Raw genomic sequence first — 25,419 nt, 5'->3', positions numbered from 1 at the left:
TTTTTGTTTTAGTACATTAAGCCTTGGTGAATGCTCAATAATCCAGGTAAGAAAATTCCAGAAAGTTGATTTGTTGAAAGTTGATTCTGTTCATTCTAATGATTCCTACTTCCAGATGAATAAGGTCAACTTTCTGGGATTTAGTAAATGAACTTTTGCACCTCTGCCCATAAAAAGCAAAAACCTCACCTGGTTCAGCTTTGGGTGATCTCCCCCTCAGGCTTGTCTCTCGGCGCACTTCTGAACTTTTAGCAGATCTGCTGCTATTTTCAGATAGCACCCTGCCTGCACTCTCTTCTCCATTTACCTTCTGCACTGTTCATTGCTTTGGATGGTTGACCTCAGGTTGACCTTCACTACCTCTGCTCCCTGCATCTTCACTGCTACACATGTCCCCTTTTCAGTCACACATCTGTATTCGGTCTCGCTTCTTTTGACTTTCATTCCTCATCTCTCCAGTGCATTCCTCCACCTTTCCAGACTCTCTTCCACCTTCTCCCTACTTTTACTACAGATCACAATGCCCGTGCAAACATCATAGTTCACGGATATACCTGCCCAACCTTATCTTTCAACCTGTCCATCACCACTGCAAACAAAAAGGGGCTCAGAGCTAATCCCTGATGTAATCCCACCCTCACCTTTAATCCATCTGTTGCTACTAAGGACACCTCGACACTGTCTTGCTGTCCTCATATATGTCATCACATACTTATACTCATACAGTACCACAGTTAAACTTTGTCCTGTATCTCAAAGTACAAGTTGGTGGGTTGTTTTGATAAAGTGGAGGAGATCCTGTTTTATTGGAGATACACACATGGAAGTTATCAGAACAGGACTTCCAGGGGGCTAATCTCAAATTAGCAAAGGTGCACAAGGAGATTACTTTAAAGAGGAGATTGGCTACATTTAAATCGGGTATGCCTTTTTATGCTGTGAGCTTTTCATGCTTTTTATAGTTGGAGCTGCAAAACCTTTTTCATATCATAAAACATGCCTACCTCAATTTCCCAGAGACGCTTGGTGTTAAATGACTGGTTCTGTCCATACAGCCACATCCCCAAAGCTATTTCGCTTTACAATAATGTTAAAAAAGAGAAAAGACTAAAAATTGAACTTGTTAAATTGGTTTATCCTCAGTTTTGCTCAGCTAACAAAACTGTGCACTGTAGATATGTTTAATTTGTGGCAACAGAGCAGGAGGGAGTGTAACTCTTGGAATGTTTTGTTCATATTTTTGAGAAAAACAAGTGTAATGATTAGAATTAGAGGAAGTAAACATCTGTGATTTTCAAACTGCGTTGGAAATAAAAGTTAATTATGCATTTTCTTGAGAGAAGTCTGGCCATGGCTTGCCCTCCAGTTCTTTGTTCTTTGAGTCTGAATTTTTCCAACAATTTCCTTCCTTAGGGTTTGTTAGTCACACTCCTCTGGTGGCTTGCCATCGTGTAGGCCTACTCTCTATTTAAGGATGAACATGTTGCCAGAGTTTGCGTCAGGATTGTGTTACTCTCTCCATATTTGTCCTTTCCTTTGTTAAAATCTGGTCCGTGCAGATGCTTTTGTAACAGTTTGGTTTGACTCAATGAGTGTCTACAACCAGCTGCTTTGACATTTCGGGGCTTTGTGCAGTCGTGACAACTAAAGGTTATTTTAGTCTAACTTTGTGAAAAATTTGATAAAATAATTGGAGGTTTGTTATTGGAGGACACTGACCAAGTGATGCCCTGCATGTGCAATCCTTGTGGCTTTTCTGAAGGCAGCGACGATTCACAGAATTCTACAATGAGCACTCCTCTGTCTCTTGTATCTCTTTCACCCTCTGCCCACTCTTTCTTTCTTTCGTTCTTTCTCGCTTTTTGTTCACTCTCACTCAGCATCACGGCTCGATCTGTATGTGAAAAGTTGTTTGGTTTACTAGTTTATTCACTAGTATTTATACAACTCACTAATGCAACTTGACAGGATCCTTTAGGTCAGTGATAATTCTTCATTTGAGGATTCCAAAATTTGCTAATGCTGTTTAAACCCTGGGGACACCCGGTCTAATTAAAACATTGCTAAAGAAAGAAGCATCTGGAAAAAAAAGAGTCTCTAACCAGTAGCCAAAGCAATACTGCTGTAGGCTTATTAAATTCTCATCACATTTTGCTTTTAAATGCCACCAGGAGTTACTTTTACTACTGTATATAGTTCCCTTATATACACTTACAAAGCCTCTACACCTCCCCTTTTACTTCCTTTTAGCCAATCTCTCTCAAAAATGCACATATTTATTTGATTTTATAACACTAGCCTTTAGCTTATATTGCTCAGTACTTCAGCAGAGGTTAAAGATGAAACAAACTGTTAAGAGTTTTCATTTTTCCTGACCCCTGTCTGATCTCTGCCCATTCTCTAAATCTGTTTATTTCTGCCTTCCTCTGTTATTCTCTTTATCTCTTTATTATCCCCTGTCCTCCCGGCCCCACCACCACTAGCAACCGCAACCTTGAACTGTTTGGTGTACTGCCAATAACGCACCATATAATTTATCCCTCTTGCTAATTAGATAATTGTAGAACACTCACATTTTATAATCTATGAAATCCTGCAGAATCTGGAAAGTGAGCACATTAATCTGCCGCTGCGCTTGCTGTTTCAGCCATCTCTAATGGTAACATTCATCACCACAGCTCTTAATCCGCAGTATCCGGGACACCTAACGGAAAGACTTTGATGAATGTGATATTTAATTTTATTAACATAACCCGTTTAATATTATTTATGTTTCATAATTCAGTGTCTGCTCCTCTCTTCCTCCTAGTGGTAATTACAAGTATTTATCAGGCATAAAGCCTTTGACATCATATATGATGAAAGTAAAGCCAGTCATTCCCATCACATGGAGGTTCCTGACTAAAGACAAGAGCTGTGCTTCTCATCTCTCTTGCCTCCACTGGCAACCTAGAGCAGCTGCACCTGAGCTATGCTTAGGGTCAAACAGCGATATGCAGATATAAGTGAGCAGTGTTTGTGCATATGTACTGGCTTGAACCAAGACTACTGGCAGTGATTTTTATTGTCAACAGTAGTGCATTCCAGAACATGAGCAGATAGCCTACCTTTAATAACAACTGATAAAATGTAAGCTTTTTCCTGCTTTGCAGCTGTAACTGCATTCACGTGGTCCTCTTCAAGTCCCTGCTCCACACGTTGAGAACCTATTGACAGTGTGGCTGTCTACTGTGTGTCCTGACAGACCCTAAACTTCAGCTACTGCAGGCTGAGGTCCAGGCGATGGCATCACCCACCGTCGTCATAAGGCATCCATCTGTTATCACCAGCTTGTAATCCCGGAGCAGCGACTTGTCAGTAGACAGAGCAGGACACAGATACGGAGGGAAGGAGACAGACAGGAGCGGGGCTGGTGGGCGTATCGCCTCCCGGGAAAAACCGCCGCACAGTGTGAAAGTAACTGCAGGAGGGACTGCTCATCGTAGCGGATCAGAGCGGGTTTTTAAAATGAGCTAAAGGACTTTAAATGTGGGATTTTCTTTCGCTGCGAAATTTGTTTCTCCTTCCATCTGAAGCTCGCCTTATTCTTTGACCTATAACGCCTCGTCCACCATCCTCCGGCTGCCCGCGGTGTGGTCCTGTGTTTTTCCTCACAGACAACAACGCCGAGAGCAGAGAGAGGTCAAGACAAAGTCACTTGTGTAGAGGAAAAAGGGGAGCAGCGGTTTCACTGAGCTATGTGATTTTATAGTTTCTGTTTTTTGGGGGTGGAGAGAAGAGTTACAAATTCGTGCACCTATTTTGTTTATTTATTTATTTTTTACCTGTGGAAGACCTTGGGACGGATAACACCTACCCACCATTACCCTGACAGGATTTTTGTTTCAGGCGTCTACAGATGAAACACGAAGAGCTGCGAAGGAGTAAGATTGGACCTTAGGACAGCAGAGGCAGCTGCTGAATGGGGAAGCGGAGATCACCCATAGGGGAGACCGGCAAATGAGTCCAGCGTGGTTTCCTTTACTACACATCGCTTTTCCTCCACTCTTTAGACACGGGAACCCAGCGATACTAACCTCCAGCGTTTGTGTATTTTCCTTCAAATGACCGATTAACGGAGTCTAAACAGAAACAGGGGGGAGCTCGTATGGAGTCCAAATGAGCGCTCAACGCAGCGGTGCGCCGGTTTAACGGCGTTTCCCCCCTCTCTCTTACAGTCCTGTCCCAGCGGATCACTAGCGGACAGTGGATAGCTGTAGGTTATAGACTGCGACCGGCCTTGCACCCGTAAAGGGCTTTTGATGCAAACTCAACGGGAACTAAATTGAAACGCTTGCCTTGCCCCGTCTCCCCTCCAGCAGCCCCGCAGCGCGGTTAGCCTTGCGCGGTGTCAGACAACAACATAAAAAAGTGGATATATTTTCTTATTGGGCTTGAAAATTATTCCGATCAGAAAGGGGATTATTTAGTATTTTCTTTCGAGTTCTTCACCTGGCTTGAAAAGGGAGCAAATAACCAGAGGAGACATAGCCTCAACAACAGGAGGAGAGGCAGACGCGCAGGTATGATAGTGTCTATCTACTTTTCCCCTCTGTCCGATTATCGCACCATTTTCTCTCCCCGTTCCCTCAACCACCTTCCCCCGTCTGCATGTTCTCGTTTTTTTTGTTTTTTTGTTTGTTTGTTTTTTTAAATGCCGCATCGCTTTTTAGAGGTTGGTTTGTAATTTTAGAAGAGCCGAGTTGAGTACATAGACAGAGAGACAGAAGAGATGGCAGATGGGAAGATAATGGCGCTGGTGGGTTTTTTTCTCCCCTACGATTCAGAGATGGTGATATCCTCTCTCCAGATTAAACACAGGAGGAAAAGAGAGACGGTGAGACGAGAAGGGATGATGTTGCTGAGGGGTAAAGTGTGAAGTAACATGTGTCAAACAGATAAGGAGATATGTTAAGAGACCGTGGCAGGACATGGGGTGAAAAGAGAAGTCTGAGAGTTTAAAGAGGGAAAGGGTGACTTGGTTGTGAAAGAAAGGCAGAACTGAATAACCAAACCGTTGTGGAGACGAGAACAAACAGGGAGAGAAGTGAGACAGGAGGGGCTTAAAGGGATCTGATAGGGGAAGAGGGCAGAAGAGAGGGTGCTGAGGTGGAATACAGAGAAGGAGCAGGAAGAGGAGATGGGCTCTGTGATAGGGAGGGGGAGAAGGCAGGGCATAATGGCCAGAGAGAGGGTTCTGCTGGAAAGGTGAGTAGAGAGAATATAAGGGGAAGGGTGAAAGTAATGGAATCAAATAGAATGAGGGGGGAGTTGGTGAGGTGAGGAGGGGTTAGCTTACTGGTGCAGGTGGGGAGAAGGATCAAGACGCTGTGCAAGAGGAGTGAGGAAAGCTAGAGCTCAAGAAAGCTCTAAAAAGATGGAGGCCAAGTGTAGAACACTCCATCAATCTATGCTGGAGACACTATGTGGTATTATCCAATGGATTGCTGCGCAACTGCCATTGCTGCACCATGGAGACAGAAAGATATAAAGACAGGAGGAGAAACCATTAAAAAAAAAGGCAGGAAGGATAGATTTACGAAGCCAATAATTTAAGTTGCTGTGTCAGCTCATCAGCTCCTCTTTACCTGGTAAATTCTTCCTATCCCTAACTGCTTCATTTGCATTTTGATTGGGTTTTGCAATGGCTCTAAGCCACCTTAAAACACATGTAAACACACATGCAAGAATATACAACATTTGCAGGGAGGGCTTTTCTGGTTTTCCTGTCTTCATTGGAATGTGTATACCTGTGGCTTAGCTGAAGCCTTTTTTTGTTCTGATAATTCAATCTTTCCTGCCTATGTTGTGTCATTCTTCCTGGCTCGTGTTAGTGCAGCGTGTTTGAATGTAGCTCAAATTGCTGTCTAGGCAGAATATTTTGAAAGATTCAATTGATGATGATATTTTAATGCCTTTCAGATCACAGTGAAGTTCTTTATGCATATGATCAGTATTACACAGTTGGAAGTTAATGGAATCATGAAGAGCACTTGCTGTCAGCATACTGTACCACTGATCATGACCCACTTTAGACTGCAGCAGTAAAATTCTAGTAGAGAACAAAGATTTTGTTGAGATTAAACTTTTAAGCCTTAAACATGGCAAGTATAAACCAAAAAAATTTAAAGCTGACTTTTTTCCACAAACTAACACAAACATACTCTTCATTCATCCTTTTGTATAATAGGAGTTAAAACTCGTGTACAGTGAGGGGACTTAGCTGATCCCCTGGTGAATTTGTAAGTTTGCTTACTTAGAAAGAAATGAAGAGTTTCTAGTTTTTATGGCAGTTTCATTTGAATGGAGAGAGACAGGATGTCAACTAAAACCCCAGAAAAAACAACAACACATTGCATAAAAGTTATAAATTGATCTGCATGCCATTAAGAGAAGTAATATTTCAATCCCTACAACCTAGCCAGAATTCTGGCTTGCATAGTTAGTCAACTGCACATAGTCATGAGCTCAATTCATTATACAAAAAGTGCATGTGTCCACAGAATCAATTTCTTTAAATCCAACCTCTCCACCATCATGTGCAAGACCAAAGAGCCATCAAAGGACATCAGGGACAAAATTGTAGATCTGCACAAAACTGGAACGGGCTACAAGTCCATCAGCAAGAAGCCTGGTGAGAAGGTTACGACTGCTGGTGCGCTTATTCAGAAATGAAAGAAATATAGAATGAACCGTACTTTCCCTAGGTGTAGAGCCCCATGCAAGATCTTGCTTCATGGGATGAGGATGATAATGAGAAAGGTGATGGACCAGACCAAAACTACACAGGTTGTTTGTGATTTGAATACAGTTGGGACCACAGTCACTGAGAACACCACTGGTAGCACACCACAGCGTAATCAATTGAAATCTTGCAGTGTCCACAAGAGCACCCTGCTGAGAAGGCACATGTACAGGCTTGTCTTAAGTTTTTTTTATTTATTTTTTTGTCTTAAGTTTGCCAGTGAACATCTAAATGATTTGGGAGAAAGTACTGCAGTCAGATCAAACCAAAATCAAGCTGGCTTTGGCTTCAACTTGAGTCACTGTGTTTGGAGGACAAGAAATGCTGAGTATGATCCAAAGAACACTGTTCCAACAGTTATAGAATAGAATAGAATAGAATAGAATTTAATTCAACTTTATTGTCATTGCACATGCACAGGTACAGGACAACGAAATGCAGTTTGCATCCATCCAGAAGTGCTTTAGCCATGATATAGATATATTACAATATATATTAGCAATAATATAGATATGTAAGTATATTACAGAAATGGGTCTATTATGGTATGTTATAATGTACACGGTATGAAGTATGTTATGAATATTCTATAACTATAAGTATGTACAGGCTGTAGTGAGTACAAGCTATGTACAGGCTATGAACAGGATATAAATATGAAATAAAAAACTATACAGAAATCTGAGATATACAGTTATACAGAAATGTGAACTATGCAGGTTATAAACAGTTGTAGGATTAAAAATTATCGTATGTACAGAATGATTATTTACACAGAACTATACAGTAGTGCAGTTAAGACAAGTGAGATATGTGGATAATTTCTACAGAGGCTATATAAAGTGCTAGTGGTTGTGAGTGGTGGTTCAGTCCATGTTATTATTGTGTGTTTGAGGGTACAGTTGTCCATTGTGTGTGTGTGTGTGTAGGTGGTTGTGGGTGTGTGTATGTTCAGTCCATGACTTTAACGTGGGTCAGATGTCAGGAGGCAGAGTTCAGGAGTCTGACAGCTGTGGGGAAGAAGCTGTTCCGGTACCTGGTGGTCTTAGTCCGGAGGCTCCTGTAGCGCCTCCCAGAGGGCAGGAGAGTGAAGAGTCCATGTGATGGGTGACTGGGGTCTTTGATGATTTTCCCAGCCCTTTTCAGACACCGCTTCCTGTAGATGTCCTTTATGGCAGGAAGTGGTGCTCCGGCGATGCGCTGGGCAGTTTTCACGACCCTCTGCAACGCCTTCCGGTCCGAGGCAGAGCAGTTCCCGTATACAGTTGGTCAGGATGCTCTCGATGGTGCAGCAATAGAAGTTCACCAGGATGTCTGAGGACAGGTGGTTCTTCCTCAGAGTCCTCAAGAAGAAGAGGCGCTGGTGAGCCTTCTTGACCAGCTTGGAGCAGTTGGTCGTCCAGATGAGATCCTCGGAGATGTGGACTCCCAAGAACTTGAAGCTGCTCACACGCTCCACAGCCGTCCCCTTAATGTGGATGGGTGGATGTGGGTCAGCATTCCTCCTGTAGTCCACAATGAGCTCCTTGGTCTTCTCGGTGTTAAGCAGCAGGTTGTTTGTGTCGCACCACTCAGCCAGACGATCTACCTCCTCCCTGTAGGCGGCCTCATCATTGTCACTGATGAGGACAATCACTGTGGTGTCATCTGCAAACTTAATGATGGTGTTGGAACCATCAGCAGGTCTGCAGTCGTGGGTGAAGAGGGAGTAGAGGAAAGGGCTCATCACACAGCCTTGTGGTACACCCGTGTTCATTGTGATTGTAGATGAGCAGCTGTTATCCAGCCGGACATGTTGGGGGCGGTTGGTCAGGAAGTCCAGTAACCATTTGCAGATGAGAGAACTGATGCCCAGGTCTGTCAGTTTCCTGATGAGTTGTGAGGGGTGGATTGTATTGAATGCTGAACTGAAGTCTATAAACAGCATTCTGGCATAGGTGTTGTTGTTGTCCAGGTGTGAGAGGACAGAGTGCAGTGCGATGGAGACTGCCTCCTCTGTGCTCCTGCAGTATGCGAATTGGTGGGGGTCCAGGGTGGGGGGGAGACAGGATTTGAAGTGTGCTAGGACCAGCTGCTCTAAGCACTTAATGATGATGGGGGTGAGTGCTACTGGGCGGTAGTCATTGAGGCTAGATGGGTTGGAGTTTTTGGGTATCGGGACGATGGAGGTGGATTTGAAGCAGGCCGGTACCACAGTGTGGGCCAAGGACAGATTGAATACTCCTGCAAGCTCCCCAGAACACGCTCTGAGAACATGCCATCAGGACCTGCAGCCTTGTGGACATTGATCCTGCTCATCACCGCTCCTACATCGGTGGGGGAGAGAGTCAGAGGTTGGTGGTCTGGCGTCATGTCTGTTGTGGTTGTGGGGTTCCCTCGCTCAAAACAAGCATAAAAGTTGTTGAGCTCGTTGAGGAAGGAGACATCAGAGGATGCGGGGGAGGGTTTGGTGGTCCTATAGTCTGTAATGGTCTGGAGTCCTTGCCACATGCGTCGGGGGTTGGAGTTGGAGAAGTGTTCTTCTACCTTCTTTTTGTAATGGTGTTTGGCTTTTTTGATGCCCTTCTTTAGATTAGCCCTGGCTGTGCTGTAGGCGTGTGCATCTCCTGACCTAAAGGCAGTGTTGCGGGCCTTCAGGAGGAGACGAACATCAAGGTTCATCCAAGGCTTCTGGTTGGGGTACATGGTGATGCATGGAGGTGGGAACATTATGCTTTGGGGCTATTTTTCTGCTGAACATAAAAGACGACTTCACTAGAGTGAGTGGCCAACATCTTAGATGGGAACCTCCTTCCCTCAGCCAGAATAATAATAATAATAATAAATTTTATTTATGAGCGCCTTTCAAGTCACCCAAGGACACTTTACAATAGGATAAAACACTTAGTAAAACAATGGCAGAATAAGAACAATAAAATAACACTGAAACAAACTGCAAAGGCAATAAAGGAGTGGCTAAAGAAAATGCACATTCACATCATGGAGTGGCCTAATCAGCCTCTAGATCTCAATCATATAGAAAATCTGAAGCTTCAAGTTGCCAAGCAGCAGCCAAGAGTAAAGAGGAGTGAGCCAAAATCCTTCCCGTCATATGTGTAAAACGGGTGACTAACTACAGGAAACATCTAAATTCTGTGCTTGCCAACAACAGGAGAGTTCATTCGGGCGGTTAAGAAAAACTAAAATTGGATGAAAGCCATGTTTTATTTTCATTTCTTAATGGCAAGAAGCACAGTTTTATGAAAATATGACATGAAATATAAATATGAAATATTTTCACCTGAAGCAGTTAAAAATATAAACTATTGTGTCCTGGAATTACTGGAGATATATGTGGATGAATGTATATTTATTACTATAGGTTATCTTCCCAAAAGCAGATGCTCTGAGTCCATGAATGATGTTGTTGGTTGGTTAAAAAAATGGACGGTTTAATGATCATAAACAGACCAATTTGCACTCTGAAGTCAGAGAATCCATGACACTGCTCTGAATATTAATATATTTATTCATGTGAGAAAAGCTTTTTGTTTTCACGAGTGGAAAACCAATTTAACTGTTTTGTTTTGGGTATTTTGAAAAAAACACCTTTACCCATTTGTGAGTCAGAAAATCAGAATACATGCAAATGCCTTTGTTTGTTAAGTGCAGCGGAGACCAAACTCATTGCTGAAAGCGAGAAATAAATGACAGACCACAGGTTCATTGGATTTAATTTCATAAAGTAAAAGTAATAATTTTATTGGTCATTACGGTGTTTCAGTATAACATCTGTTTCATCACACCCCAGTCCTCAGTATACAGATGCTAAAAATGGTAAATATAAACCTAATACCATAGCTGCCCCAACCACAGAATTTTATAGGGTCTCAGTATAAAGCACCAGAAGGCAACTGTTCTTGTGAATTGGTGCTCTATAAATAAACCTGAATTGAATTTGGTTAAAGTTAAAGACAGAGGAAAGCGTGATGGCTGCCTATGTCATAGGGTATTGAGATGTCCCTACAATGGTACTACATTTTACACAACTGAGTCTTACCTGGTTGTCAGCTATCGATACAGCAACAAGGAGACATGTTGACAAAGCACCAGGGATATAGCTGTGTGGGGATTTCCACAGTGAACGACAAAATTTTAATTTACCACTTTATTAGACGATTCGCACTAGCATAAAAGAGGTATTTCCTACACAAAGTATTTGGTAAAGAAATAGGTGTAAAGCAGTAAAGAGCTTCACAAAATGACTCTTGTATCAGAGAATGGGCTCCATTAGGCTTAAGAAGATTTGGAAAGCCTACGTGATCTGTCTGATTTTTTAATCCCATTCATGTGTGTAGGGAACCAACAAAAAGTCTTGGCCACACATGGACTTGGTCCAAAATCACTACCTACTCTATGTACTACCACTGGGTAGTAGCGTACACAGTCATTTTGCTTTTTCTTGTACTGTGTGATGAAAAGTAGTTTACAACTGATCTCTATCCAAGCGACTGGCAAGACATTGCTTACCATTATGCCGGCCTCAGATAATCAACTGTACAGAAAGTGAAATATTACAACTGCTATGTGTAATGTGGCTGTATGCTTATCAACTCCTATGTGAGTAGTACTACGAGTATTGGATTTACTAACTTTTAATTTTTGGTTTTACTAGAGGAATGTTTGTCAGTATTAATTTGTTTTGCTGATTCATTTGATGAGTTTCAATTATGCAATTTTGCAAATAACTCACTATGTAGTCCTCTATGCCACAAAGGCTGTAGAGATTACTGCATGACAAGGATTTTGGACAGAACCACGCTCTCTTTTAAGTCCACCTTGGACAGTTTTGTGCTTAGTGGTGGTTTTGCTCTTGCTAGAAAATTCAGCATCTTTACAGCTCACTGAATTAATGATGTTATATATTATGTTATATTTGTCGTGCTGTGTGCCTAATATATCATGTTCTTTAATGCAATTTGAATCCAATCTGTTGCTATGCACTGGGTCTTGCATGGTTGGCTCCACAATCTGATGCATAAACAGCGTTCAGCTCCTTGGTGATTGTGTATGCGTATGACATATTAATTAAATGTATTTTAGAACAAAAAAAAATCCCTCTCAAAACTATTTTATGTTATCTTATTTAGTTATGTATCAATTTTTAGGCAACATTGCTTCACTTGTACTTAACTTTCACCACAATTTCCTGCTGTAGAGAATTTCATCTGTACAGCAAATCATCTGATCTATATCTCTGCAAGATAGCCATTAAGCGTATTTCTGAAAAATGTAAATAACAGACTTTGAAATGGCTTTAGTAAAGACAGTGGATTTGCATGTTGTGTGTAAACAGTTCTGAGGCAAATATTTCCTACATAGTGGAGGGACAGAGACTTGTGTCCCTTCATGATTGCTCTGATTTATTTGGGTTGTAAATGCTTCTATTATGCCATTACTTTTAACCACAGTAGTCAAATGTGTACTGTACAATAATTCAGGTGATTATAATTCAGATAATCAAACAGGTGGGTCCTTCTTTCAGATTGAGAGCACCAGAGGTGGGTGATTGATGGGAGACATGCGACTATAAAAAAAAGCCATAACACTGCTGCTTCTGCCAGCTGACAATGCAGGGTTCTTGATCATGTTTACAGTTTATTGAACCATGCTGAGTCCAAGCTGGAAAACGGAAAGCTTGATTTGGCGAGGAAGGAGTGGATCGAGGTTTTCAGAAGCGTGGACAAGAATCTGTCTCAGTCTTGTGTATTTTTACAGCAGCACAATCAGGTACTGTCTCTATTAATAAAATCATACGATACATTACAGAAGTGATGAATACTGAATGACAATAGTGCTCCATTAGTGTGAGTCCGACTTTTCATGCTCATAATTTATCAATTTATGATTAGCTAGAAAAGCAATCAAAACCCTGCTCAAAATACAGTCACTTGGAACAATAAACCCATTTATTTTTTGGCATCATATAAAATCCTCTCCTTCTGTCAATGTCAGATTGAAAAATGAACCTGAAGAGAAGTGTAAATTCTGGAGGAGTGTAAGACCAACTGATTGATGCCTCTGTGTGAAAAAGTCAGCAGAAAATAAATGGAACTCACACAGAGAAACTCACTGAGTTTTAGAGACCACGGAAAATCTGTTTCATCACTGTGGGGAAGCAATGTATACATCTATAGGGTACAAGGAAAACACATGTAGTGGTTTTTGTAATGTTTACATTGTTGAATCCAACTGGATTATGTGCAGGAGTTGACCTTTATTCAGTGAGGCAGGTAAGTTAAGACCAAATTCTTTGTTTGCATAAAGAAGACAAACGAGAATGAAATAAAAAAAAAGTTTAAAAAAAGTAACGGAAGAAGAATGACAGAAACTTAGGGAGAGACGAGGAGATGGAAAAAAATAATGAATATTTTGCAATAAAGCTGTAGGTGTTAAGACTGCGATATGGCATCGTGCTGTTTTATAGTTTTATGTCTTTTTGATGTATTCAACACAGTGACATGCTGTCCACTACGGCAGGGGTTTAAATGTCTACACAGTCTGTGCGTGTGCGCTCGTGTCTCTGTACATGCGCATGGCAACAGATGCTGGTTCAGTGGCGCCATCCCACCTCACCAGGGAGGAACAGGAGAGAGATGCTGCTGAAAAGAGAGAGAGGTGAAGAGAAGGGGGGGGGGGGGGGGGGGGATGGTGCCAGGAGAAAGAGAGGGAGAGCAAGAGGGAGCTGTGTGCTGAATGCCAAGCAGCATGGTATTAGAATGGTGCTGTGTTGAGCAGGCAGGCAGTGGGATACAATATTGCTCAGCTAAACCACAGTCAGTTTTCTAACTTTGTCTACAGCAGGTACAACATGGGCTATTTTTGCTGATTTATTGTGACCATGTAAATCAATTGTGTCAGTGTAGAAAATGTTAACCTTCTTCCATACCCTCCATCTAACATAATGTACAGAACATCGGCCTAAATAGGTTGTAGTAGCTATGAATACCTCTTTTGTCAAGAATAATATGGGGATCTATTTTTATCATCCTTTGACCCACCTTGCCTTGCCTTTGTCTCTTATATACTGGTGTGCATCAGCAATCTTTTTGCCTGTAGAATGATTGGTCCAGTTATTTCCAATTCCCATACAATACCTTTGCTTTGGGTATCTGGAGATACTCAGCATCAAACAGTGACAATTCCATAATCTGTATTCCTGTATTGGTAAGACATTTGCTGTAAAAGGAGCCTGGAATTGAGAGATAAAAGTTGATTTGTTAAAAATAAATACATAAATAAATAAATCAGCTAAGATTTTACAGCTATATTGAAGCCACAAAAATACATCTGGTCATATTTAGATATGTAGACAACATATTGCATTAAAATATTAATATATTCCCATTGTCCCACTGGTGCTTCCATTAATTATGTGTATAACAGGGCGTTTGCAAAAATCACATTGGACAAATCTTGCTTATGGCCACGACTATAGTGGAGATGGTTAGCTCGCTGAAATTAAACAGAGCTCCAGATTAAGTCATGAAAAAAATATATATATAAAAAAGCAGAATTTTTAAATGAGCTGCAAACTGCAGTTAAACACACTTGCCATTACTAAAGACATATGTTGTTGCTTTGCAATTACAGTATTGATCAGTTGTTTTTAATGAAAGGCTTTTACTGTGAGTGCATCCTTTATGCGTTTAACATTTAACAGCATGCAAACTGCACTGGAGTCGTTTGAATACTAAATAATAAATATAAATCATTTAAAGAAGCATTTGAACTGAAAGTTGAATTTTGTTGACGTATTGACGGATGAACAAATATTTCTTAGCAATGCTCACAGTAATGACATCATGCTTACTGCATTGATTTGCTTTTTACATTACATAAACTAGATTACCAGTTTTTTGTATTCAAACTTTATTAATATTAAGTTGCATAATGTTATGTGAATTATTTAGGAGCTGAAAATGGATAATTGATTTAGAAAAAATGTTTCCCCAACTCACTTCATTTTTCTTTAAAACAGATGTTCTCTGTATAAATGTGGGTCTTTCTGTCTGTTGGCATGTGTTCGCATGTAACTGTACGTCCTGGTCAGGGTGACAGTGCAGACCTGACAAGCTAACCCAGATAGTGAGGGGAGATAGATTGAAGAGGAGTGTCAGCTCTCTCCTCTATATCTCTACATCTATTACTTGTGTCTGACAGAAGCAGCACTGCATGATGGATGGATGCTCCACTCTATCTCTATCCACTTCTCACTCCGCTCACTGTTTTCCTCTCACTCACGCATTTTTCACCACTTGGTTTTCCTTCATCTACCTGTCACTTGCGTGCATCCATTTTTTTTTTTTTTGTAATTTGTCTTTCTTCCGCTATATATTTCTCTTCCGCTGTGATCAACTTTCTTTACTTTTGGTGACAGCAGGGGCACGGTTGTGGTAGTATGTGTTTGTTTATGGGCAAGCGTTGAAGTGATAATGTAGAGATCTGCAGCTGGAGTTTCAAATTACTGTGACAGAATGATCTATCACTTTGTTGCTGCTTATCAGTTGTTGCTTACATTCACTTCTCTATACTCAGTGCTGCAGGCGGTTTTTCATAGTAAATGAACATGAAACAGTGCAGCGCACAGAAGGTAAAAACAGGAAATCTGATGCAGTTTGAAAGACATGTTTGATTGGCTGGGGTTGAAAATATAGCCTGTAAGATAGCTTTATTTAATGGGTTCCCACAGTTATTTTTCTTTTTTAGGAATGATGAGGTTATGTAAAGGCGAAGTGTCCGTCCCTTCACAACTGACCAGAATTGCTAGTCCTCCAAGGCTATTGGTCAAATATTTGTGCAGCTTGCACACGATGATCACCTAAAGGGTCTTCACCCAAATTGTGTTCACAGTCAAGGTCATATTGGTTGTTATATTACGGGCACTTTTCCATTTTTACAAAAATTGCTGCTTCCCATAGAGGATTTGTCAGATTTTAGTGAAACAAGACTGTTTTTTCCCAGAGATGACTGTTTACAAACCGATTTGACTTCTCAGTGGATTTTAATTCACATTAGTTTGTGCAATACAGCCAAGAAAACCTATCACTTTCTTTCTGTACTTCACACATTATAATAGCCTGTGACATATCATGAGCCAGATGAGCTAATGCGTTACTGATGTTTTTGTTTTCTTTTGTTGTTTTCTTTCGTTTTTGTTCTGTTTGTGTGTTTTTTATTGCAGTTATATAGTTTGCTGTATAAATTGTTCATGTTACATTGTAACACCAGCAGTTGGAGTCACGTTACTAAGACTTTGCATGTACTGTGAAAAATAAACAAAAAATAAATATAAAATTGACCTTGCTAATCAATTCTTGTTGGAAGGATGAGAGGCTGAGAGAATTTCCTTAACCTCCCAGTTTGAAGGGTTATCACTACACAAGGTATAATTATTCTTACACGTTTTGAAGTGCTGGAGTATCTTTGTGTCTCTGTCTAAAGTTCATACTTTCTGAAGCCTGTTTTAGATTTCGAAAGCATCTAAAACAGGCTAAAATAAAAATAAAAAAAAACTAGGCAGTCAAATGCTTTTACGTGTTATCTGACAGACAGTCCCCTGATTATGCTTGTTAAAACACTGAAATTGCACAAATATGTAGGTGCAAAAGAAAACATCATGAGCTGTTGTTTAAATACATAAACCTTCTCATTGTGATCTTAATGACAGTGAATATTTACCATAGGATGTGATGTGGGCTTGTTGTTGTTGCATTATCTGTGGCAAACAACAGATAAACAGTTTGCCATCCTGATAATTTTAGCTACACCTGAACTCAGGAGAAACACCTGGTCATGGGTTTTTGAAGCAGCAGCTAAAAACAAAAGTTTTACCCCTCAGCCTTGATGCTGAGCCCACTCAGCAGTTCACAGAGTGGGTGTTTATTAACGCAAGCTAAAAGGACAGACCCTGCTGGGTTGAAATGGTTCACTTGGCGCACCATGAACCCGATACTCTGCAACATAGTTCGAGGAATAATTAGAGACTTTAGAGGGCAATCTTCTGTAGATAATGGCACTCTTAAGGACAGGAAGCTTATAAAGCTCAGCAATAGTTCTAGCTTGTGCAAAGTATGTTAATGAACTAAGAAACTTAAATAAAATAATAATTGTTTAGCGGTGCTGGAAGCATAGCTTTAATCTGGACCACTTTATAATCTGACTCTTAGTCTGATCAAAATGTCCTTGCACTGCATTTTGAATGTCTGTTCAACACTGTTGCTCTCTGACTTCACATTCGCAGTATTGACTGTGCAGTCACTGTATTGTATGCTTAGCTAGTTACAATTCCCTCATGACACACTGTGGGAATTATCTCACTGTTGCTTTCTGGAAAGCTTGGCAGTGCTAATCAGAAATTGCATTTTTAGCTCCCTCTGAAAGGCAGAGTACTTTGTAAGTGCTCAGTGTGTTCGTATGTGAACATTATAAATAGATTGAAAAGAACACTGCGGAAATTCTTTAGATCAGTAAAGCATCAGATAATGCGTGAAGCTGGTAATGAGACACTTCATTTATGTATAGTGTTATGAACTGGGCGCGAGGTCGGGGCATCGCACATGAGAAAAAGTAAACAAGATTATTATGAACCTAAATAAATAAATAAACAAACAGGATAATGACATCAACAAAGGCTACAAAACAAAACTGCTAGGTGACCTTAAAGAACAAAAGAGAGGTCAGTGATCAAGCTGGATAACTAGTGAGGTCCAAATTACATTGCTGTATGCCATTTTTTAAGATAATAGTCCTTCTGTTCTCTGCTTACTGGCTCCTAAACCAAGAAGCCAGAACCAACTGTTAGCAGACAAATGGGGAGGGATCCCAAATATGTTACCGAGACCTCGTCCATCCATCAGTTTTCCTTATCTGCTTATCCAGTTCCTGGAGTGGGAGCACAATGTGCTAGGTCAGGAGAGGTACACCTTAGTTTGCCGGAGCAACACAGAGAGACAACTGTTCACTCCTACGGTCCTTTTAAAAACCTAACCTGCTCACTAGCAGCTGAACATGTAAATAGTAGTTGACACGGTATTATTTTGTGTATTGGCATTCAGTTTGAAATTCTAGCGTTAATCTGATCCTACTGTGGACTGTGGGAGGAAGCTGTAGCAGCCAGAAAAAACAGCCACAAGGTTAACATGCAGACGATACATAGAGAGGGGATCCAGCCAGCTGGTGGGTTTGAACCTATGACCCTCTTGACAGTGTTAACTGTTATAGTACTGTACTGCCCTTCCTGCCACCCCTTGCAATATAAAGCCATCCTACATTTGCTTTTTAAAATATATGTGCAAAGTCTTTTTGCTCTCAGCATCTAAGAGATTTTTAATTTATACAAGAGCAGAATGTGCATTAGATTTCTTTTGAATATGTATGTGTACATGACATAAACTGTCTGCAGGTGCAGGTTAACACGAAAATCTTTCCATGTGTTTACATGTAGACATGCAGCAAAACACAACTTATATATACGCATATGGTTAACCTCTTATTCTACATTCGGTTCAGGCTTACCATCCCCACCTCTTTCTCCACTTTAAAGGTGCCTGTGAAGCTCCTGCTGCACGCTGAGTGTTGGTTTGATTGACAGTGGCTTGTGCTGGTGCCTGTGTGCGAGAGCACAAGCAGGAGCTAATGTGGTAAACAGCTGACACTGCATCATGAGGTGGGGAACCACTGATGGAAGCTAGAAGAAGCCAAACACAAAATGTACCACAAATGTACCCTAAAAATACTAAATATCTATGATAATGAATACCTATTGTTGAGTTAACATTATTGTGTAACATTTTATAGGGTTCTTTTGGTTTATTTGCATTTTTAAAAATTCATCACTGCCTGTTAAATGGCTCAGTAGACTTTCTCTTCAAATTCCATTTATGTAAATAAATGTGACAAAGAGCTCCTTTCATGATGATTCAACAAAGAAGTATCACCTCAGTGTATCGCTGACTCCATAGGTATTTGTACAGGGAAATAATGTTAGGTTTTGGTTGTGACAGAAGCCTTGGTTCTGATGGATGATGGTTCAGTTCTGATGGATAATGCCTATAATAACCAGCTGGTTCACTAGACCAGCATGTGGCTAAACACCTGGACGAGCCCTTCCCCTCTGCTTGCCCTCAGTTAGATCAAGCTATCTTCATCTGGGAGCTATTTGCTGCTGTTGTGCTATATACTCCATAAATCACTTTGTAGTGAAGTACAAATTACTCAACAAAAGCAAAATGGAAGGATTGTTAAGCCAAGATGTTGGCCTTTACGAATGGCATTTTGCAAAAAAACAAAAAAACAAAAACAAACCCTGATTGGTCTGATTTATGCAGATTTCCCAACATTAGTGTTCTAGTTCAGGGTGAGTATCATCGGTGCTCACGGGACATTTATAGCTTCGGTTTAATGGTGCAAGCCTTTACAGGTTTGAAACTGTGTGAGTCTGTGTGTGTGAGTCGAGTGTGTGACAGCTGTAGATGCCCTTGTCCCAGCTGTTCTGCTTTGCAGCCAACTCATTGAGCTGGCAGCTGTTACAATAAAGTTATAGGGTGTTGTCTCTATTCTTTCCCATGATAATACTGTGATAAATCTGGATTATTCATACTCCAGATTCATCAGTCTTATCTGGTATTGGTATTGGCTTGTACACTTGCCAGCCCACTCTATTGTGAGGATTACAGCAATACTGAGACTTAATGGTAAAAAACAATACACAATTTATTATTTAAATCACTTATAATATTACTATTAAATGGTATGTCAGTTCTGTTGTAACTGATTTTCTTTTCCCATGCTGTGTGCACTGTGCTCTCTGGAGTTTCTTCTTTACTTTAGGCTCGTTATCTTCAGTTCATGTTATTTATTTAAAGAGTCACCACAATGAATCATGAAGCGGATAATCTGGGAAGTTAAAATCACGGTGAATACTTTAAAGTTTTAGTGATATTCGAGGGCAGTCTAGGAAAAGTAAAAAGTACTAGAGGAGAAAATGACAGAATGTTTATCAGTATTTTGGGGGGGCATGCAAAGTCGTTCAGTCAGTCTATCCTGAAATGATTCAGGAAAGAGGACAGCATCTGGAGGACAGTAATATTAGGGTATTTTAAATGGCCATGGTGCAGGAACTAAGATTTCAACATAAGGTGCATCTTCATCTCAGTAAGAAGAGGCAGTGTTGGTGTGTTGATTTAAAATGCACATGCCCACCTAATAGCTGTCCCTCATGTCCTCTTTAGAAACCACATTCCTACCACATAGTATATGTTAAATGGATCAGCTCATGAACAAATGCGTATTGCTAATTAGAACTTAGCAACTCACTGAACAAGGTAATGTAAGGTAAATAAATGAGGTAAAATGTGTGGGTTTATCCTGAGTGGAATTTTACCCAAGAGCATCCGATTACATTAATGTCAGTTTTTTTGTTCTTTGTTTGTTTTTGTACAGTATTCAAATGTTTCTTTTTTATTCCTTTGACTTTATAGAGACTTCAGTAACTGATAAGGTTGCAAAACATGAAATAGTCATCCTTGCAAACAAGAAAACTGTGCTCTTAAAGACAAAACCATGATCTTTTCTCAAATTTAACCTTTAACCTTAAATGAACCACATTTGATAAAAGAAGACAAATACATGGCATGCACAACGCATAATTTGTGTATGACATGTCCAATGGATGCATTATTGGTATAAATGCCTTTAAGTCAGCAATTTAAAAAAGAACTACAGCATCGTGGGGTACTTGGAATGCAAATCCACTGAAATCCGTTGCTGATAAAATGTGAACAAATTGTACTAAAAAAAACCTCAACTGTTTTTTAATAAACAAAATCTTAAGGATTATGGCCGACCAGCTTAGTCTAAGACTGATTAATTGAATAAAAGCTCAGATGTATAGTGAACACGCTTTTCCTGTCAAGTGGTTTAAAAAAAAACTTAAGATGAAAGTGTGACCTCCAGAGTGAATTCTCTTTCTCTTAGACTGGTTTTAAAGATTCCTGTGATTATTTATAAAATATAAAAAAAAAATTAAAATACCGCAGCGTTGTAGTTGAAGACATGCATTGTTAACTAAACAGAAAAGTTGAAAGTCCACATAGACTGAACTGTCTTGGAGCTTTGAGGAATAAGATCCATGGACATAAACTGCACTGCTCAAGATCACAGAAACTGTGTGTATGAAATCTTCTTTATAGTGACTTTTCTCTGATTTCAGTCCCCAGGGTTTTAAATGATCACAGGAGCTTATTGTCACTCTGAACCAAGGTTTGGATCTTTTATTCTCTCACTCTTTATTTTATTTACAGTGAAAGTGGGGAACTTGCGCTTGCAGTTAAATGAGGTGTCGATCCACCACAAAAATGGAGACATACAGCTGAAAAGTTGAAGCAAACATGTTTTTTTGCCTTTCACTGTGATTTTCTTTATAAAGAAGATACAGTTTTATATCTTCTACTTGTTTTTTTTTTTTTAAAGCTGTTACACTTTCATGTTTAATTTTTTTATATGTATTTAGAAGTTGAATCCGAGGTCATATTATCATGGGATCACATTGGCTAAGACACTGGGTATGGTTTAATAATTACTATCTTATTACATGAACACTCAGTAATCAGTAGATCAAACCTGTCTTTGAACTCTGTCTCCGTTTTAATCTAAACTATCGCCACCATCTAATTTTTTATGATTGTATTGTAGCAAATCGCTCTGACATCATATGTGAATGTTGTCGTCCAGTTTGCATCAAGTGCAGACTGACAAACACACCTGCTAGCAGGGCCGTGCAGAGACGTTTAAAGGGGCGGGTGCTCAAAGTTAAAAAGGGGCACATTGAACCAGGCTGAATAACAACACATTCATCAAGAATCTAATATGGGATTGCATCATACTACATCACTGTTGCAAGGTGGCCTTGTTGTCTTCCTCCTTCATCTCCTCATCTCATCTATCACTCTCCACTTGCTGTCCATCTGAGAACAAAGCACAATTTGCTATTGCAATAAACTATTATTTAATTATCCACACTTAACAACTCCTGCACTTAATCTATAATAAAATGATGACAGAAAAATGTTATAGAAGCAAAACATTCCAGTTGTGCTTATTATTATTTTTATACTGGAATACCTCTCCAACAACTGGTACATGTGTTAATGTTACCTGTGCTCTTTGTAATCCAGCTGCTGAGGGATCCACTGCCTTTAGCAGCCTCACACAGCTCCTTTTGTTACTGTTTCCTCCTCATGTCCTTACCAGGCATGTCTGGACAATGTTATATCACAAGTAATAATTTAAAAAGTCTATACACATAAAACACACACATGCACACACACACAGTGACATTTTAGACCTTCTTCAGAACACTTCAGAATACTGTATATACTATGGCCACAAGTTTCCATCATGGTGCTGATCCAGAATCCTTCCCTTATTATTTATTATTAGAGCTACAATAATAAAGCAGTGAGGGGAAAAAAGTAATGAATATGAAATAATGTATTTATGATGATTCCATTTGTTTCACTATCCACTCTGTGCAGGGGCAAAGCTTATTACATTTTTACAGTTTTTTCTGAATGCTTAAACCCTAACTGTGATTCCTGTAGCACAATCTCTAAAACTATTCAGACTTATAGCAAAACCACTCACTGAGTTTGCAAAACTAAAAGCACAAAAACTGCTTTGCACTCAGTTTGCAATTTTGTAACACACACTATGCAAAACTGTAGGCACAATTCACTGCACAACACTCAATTACCAAATTTCCAACACACTCCTAGCAAAAGTATACACATGTATGGCTATCATTAACACTAATTTGCCAACTGTCTGGCACACTTTCACATGTGAAAACTTTTTTAGATAATTAGTTCACTTTGCAATCAGCCTAAGCACTATAATACAGGTAAGCTGTGTGTGCGGAGTACAATGGAGGGAGCAGAAAGAGTGAGAAGTAGAGGAGGCCGAGGAAGAGGACGTGGAGGTGAAGAAGTAGGATGAAGAGGACAACAAGGACAAGGAGGAGCAAGAGGAAGACGAGGAGGGGGGAGAGGAAGATGAGGAGGGGGAAGAGGAAGGGTAGGAAGAGTAAGAAATAGAATTGCTGATGACATCAGAGCTACAATAGTGGACCATGTAATCAACCGTGGAATGACCCTGAGGGTAGCTGGCCAACGGGTCCAGCCTAACTCGAGCCGCTACACTGTAGCAAGTATCATAAGGACATCTTGAAATGAGAATCGGTTAGCACAGTCACTTCGCACAAAGATTTGTAGCACTGCCATATGCCAATGAGAAACACACCAATACCATTGATGTAAAAATACTGAAATTGTTACTTTACAGAATTGCTAGATGACCAGATGCTGGGGGCAGAGGAAGCATGTTCACTGCAGACCAAGTAACCCATATAGTCATTATGGCGATTGCAAATAATCCTATACTTGGAAATAAACACTTGTGTTTGTTTTGATGTGTGTGAATAAACACCAGTACTTGAAGTTTGGATCCCTCTATGCTTATGGATCTATGACAGAAGTAGCTCAAACTGACATAGCCTACCTTGTGCACAGAGGAAGCAAAAGCCAGATGTGTTTTGTATTCATACCATCAGTGTGCAGTTGGCGCATTGTGTGCTTAGTAGATGATGGCTTGTGTGTACTGTTTGATACGGAAACACCATTTTTACGAAGGTGTGAAGAGTTAATCTAGCTGTGTTTGCTTTTGCAAGAGAACTACAATGTTTTGATGATTGGGTGACAGGTTTTCTTATTTGTGTGAAGAGTTTTGCAAAATTAGCCAATAGTTACAAAAAATGTGCTTACGCAATCAGAAAAAACTGTAAACTGTAGAGATACAATAATTTTACTGCTGTAAAATCAACATTTTCTCTTATTTAAAATATAAATCTAATATAATCTGATTCTTAATGTATGTTCTTTAAAATACAGTGTGTGTTTAAATATCATAATTATAATAATCCATAATTATGTGGACATGCATATTAGAAAGTTTTTAGTGAAATATAAGCCCTCCTGAAAAGCAGGAAAAGCCCTGTAACTTACTTAAAAACTAAATATGTTCACTAAAACGGTGACAGAGCTACAGACCCATGACAGCCTGACACAGGTAGCCAGCAGCTATGACCAGCACTACTTGTGCAGTTAATAAAAGGACAGGTAATGTTTGTCACGCTGTTACACACACAGCACGCTCGTTTGTTTCGTCAGTTGACACAAGACAACTTACCAACGTGTACATAACTCCTGTGTGCTATGGACAACAGTGTACGCTGTACACCTACTTACTGGTTTTTGTCGCATCAGTCTGTCTCTGAGTTAATTTGTGTTTCTCCTACAGCTCCGGGTGCTCTTTGTGAGCTCGTTCCCGGCTCGTAACCAGTGCGCTCTGCCGTCAAGGGCGATCATTGGTTAATGGCCATCATGTGACTGATGCAAACCAGATCCTTTTATTTAGCAAAACTGTGATTAATAGTTAAATATTATCGTTGAGGGGCACAGACAGGACTCTGCACGCACACACACATTAAAAAAAAAATAAATAAATAAATTGCCTCAACAAAAGGGCACTTTGGGCACCCATCAGGAAAGGGGCGGGTGCTCAAGGCCCTTTTGCCCCCCCCCCACACGTGCCTGCCTGCTAGAGTCCTAACCTTTGTATCCACCTGTGTGCTAGCTCCCACTACAGCAGACTGCGTCTTGCAATGATAATCCCCCACCCATCTTCCCAAACACACATGCACACACAGACTCAAAGGAGTTTAGCGATACTAGATACAATGCAGCAACTGGTGATCTTTCTTTTTCATTATCAGTAAAACAGCATGTTTTCAAATTTTTATTCTCTGGTGTGATTATTTGAAAAAAAAATTTACAGACTGTTCACTATGTTAATCTCCGTAATTGTACTGTGGTTTTTCATTCCCGTGAGTGTTTCATTTGGCCTAGACTGCATAATAAACACCTGCTTTATATCACAGTGATGTGGGATGGTGTATAATAAGTGTTTTAAGACAAAATCATCATGGGTCCTTTCTTATTTTTTCTACACTCTCTTGAATATCCTGTGTTTCAATTTGGGACACCACAACAATCGCTTGAAACCAAACTCTCTTTCTTTCTTCTTCTCACCCGTCTCTGTTCTATAATTCTTTTTCTTCTTCTTTACTTTGGAGGAGACTCAGGAAGACCTGATGTGTGATTGAGGCAAGGTGAGTGCTTTATCGTCAGCACCGGGTGATGATTATTTAATCATGGTAGACAGATAAAGCGATATTTCATTACACTGTCAGTAAGGTGGCAAGGTTACAGTATGTGTGTATTTTGGTGCAGAGATAAAGTCATTGATGCTAGATGTGTCTACAGCTGTAGCTTAAGGCAGAGAACAAATTCTTTTTAATCCCTACTGTTATCATCGTATGCATTATTAATTAGACCGTTTATAATCTTACAGGGATAGTGACAGTTGTAGATAATGATTATTTTATTAATGACCTGGGGTCCAAACTTTTAAGACGATGCTTTGTTGAATTTCCCATAGTATAGAAAAAGAGCGTTCTTCATAATTTAGCTAATTACTTT

General features: G+C 40.0%; 1 protein-coding gene across 2 annotated transcripts in view; it reads left to right on the top strand.

Moving 5' to 3' along the window:
- The first annotated feature begins 3,376 nt into the window (after window positions 1-3,376).
- LOC146653983 (leucine-rich repeat and fibronectin type III domain-containing protein 1-like protein) overlaps window positions 3,377-25,419 on the top strand; it is a 208,982-nt gene continuing 186,939 nt past the window's right edge. For both annotated transcript variants that reach the window (XM_085429513.1, XM_085429512.1), the window contains exon 1: window positions 3,377-4,562. The gene's annotated coding sequence lies outside the window, so the exon portion shown is untranslated. The remainder of the gene's footprint in view (window positions 4,563-25,419) is intronic.

This window comes from Rhamphochromis longiceps, linkage group LG14 (assembly GCF_057381845.1).
Source record: "Rhamphochromis longiceps isolate RC_006_pf linkage group LG14, R_longiceps_female_GT1.1, whole genome shotgun sequence".
Taxonomy (NCBI): Eukaryota; Metazoa; Chordata; class Actinopteri; order Cichliformes; family Cichlidae; genus Rhamphochromis; species Rhamphochromis longiceps.
Note: the sequence above shows the minus strand (reverse complement) of the source record. Positions and strands in the feature narration are given on the sequence as shown.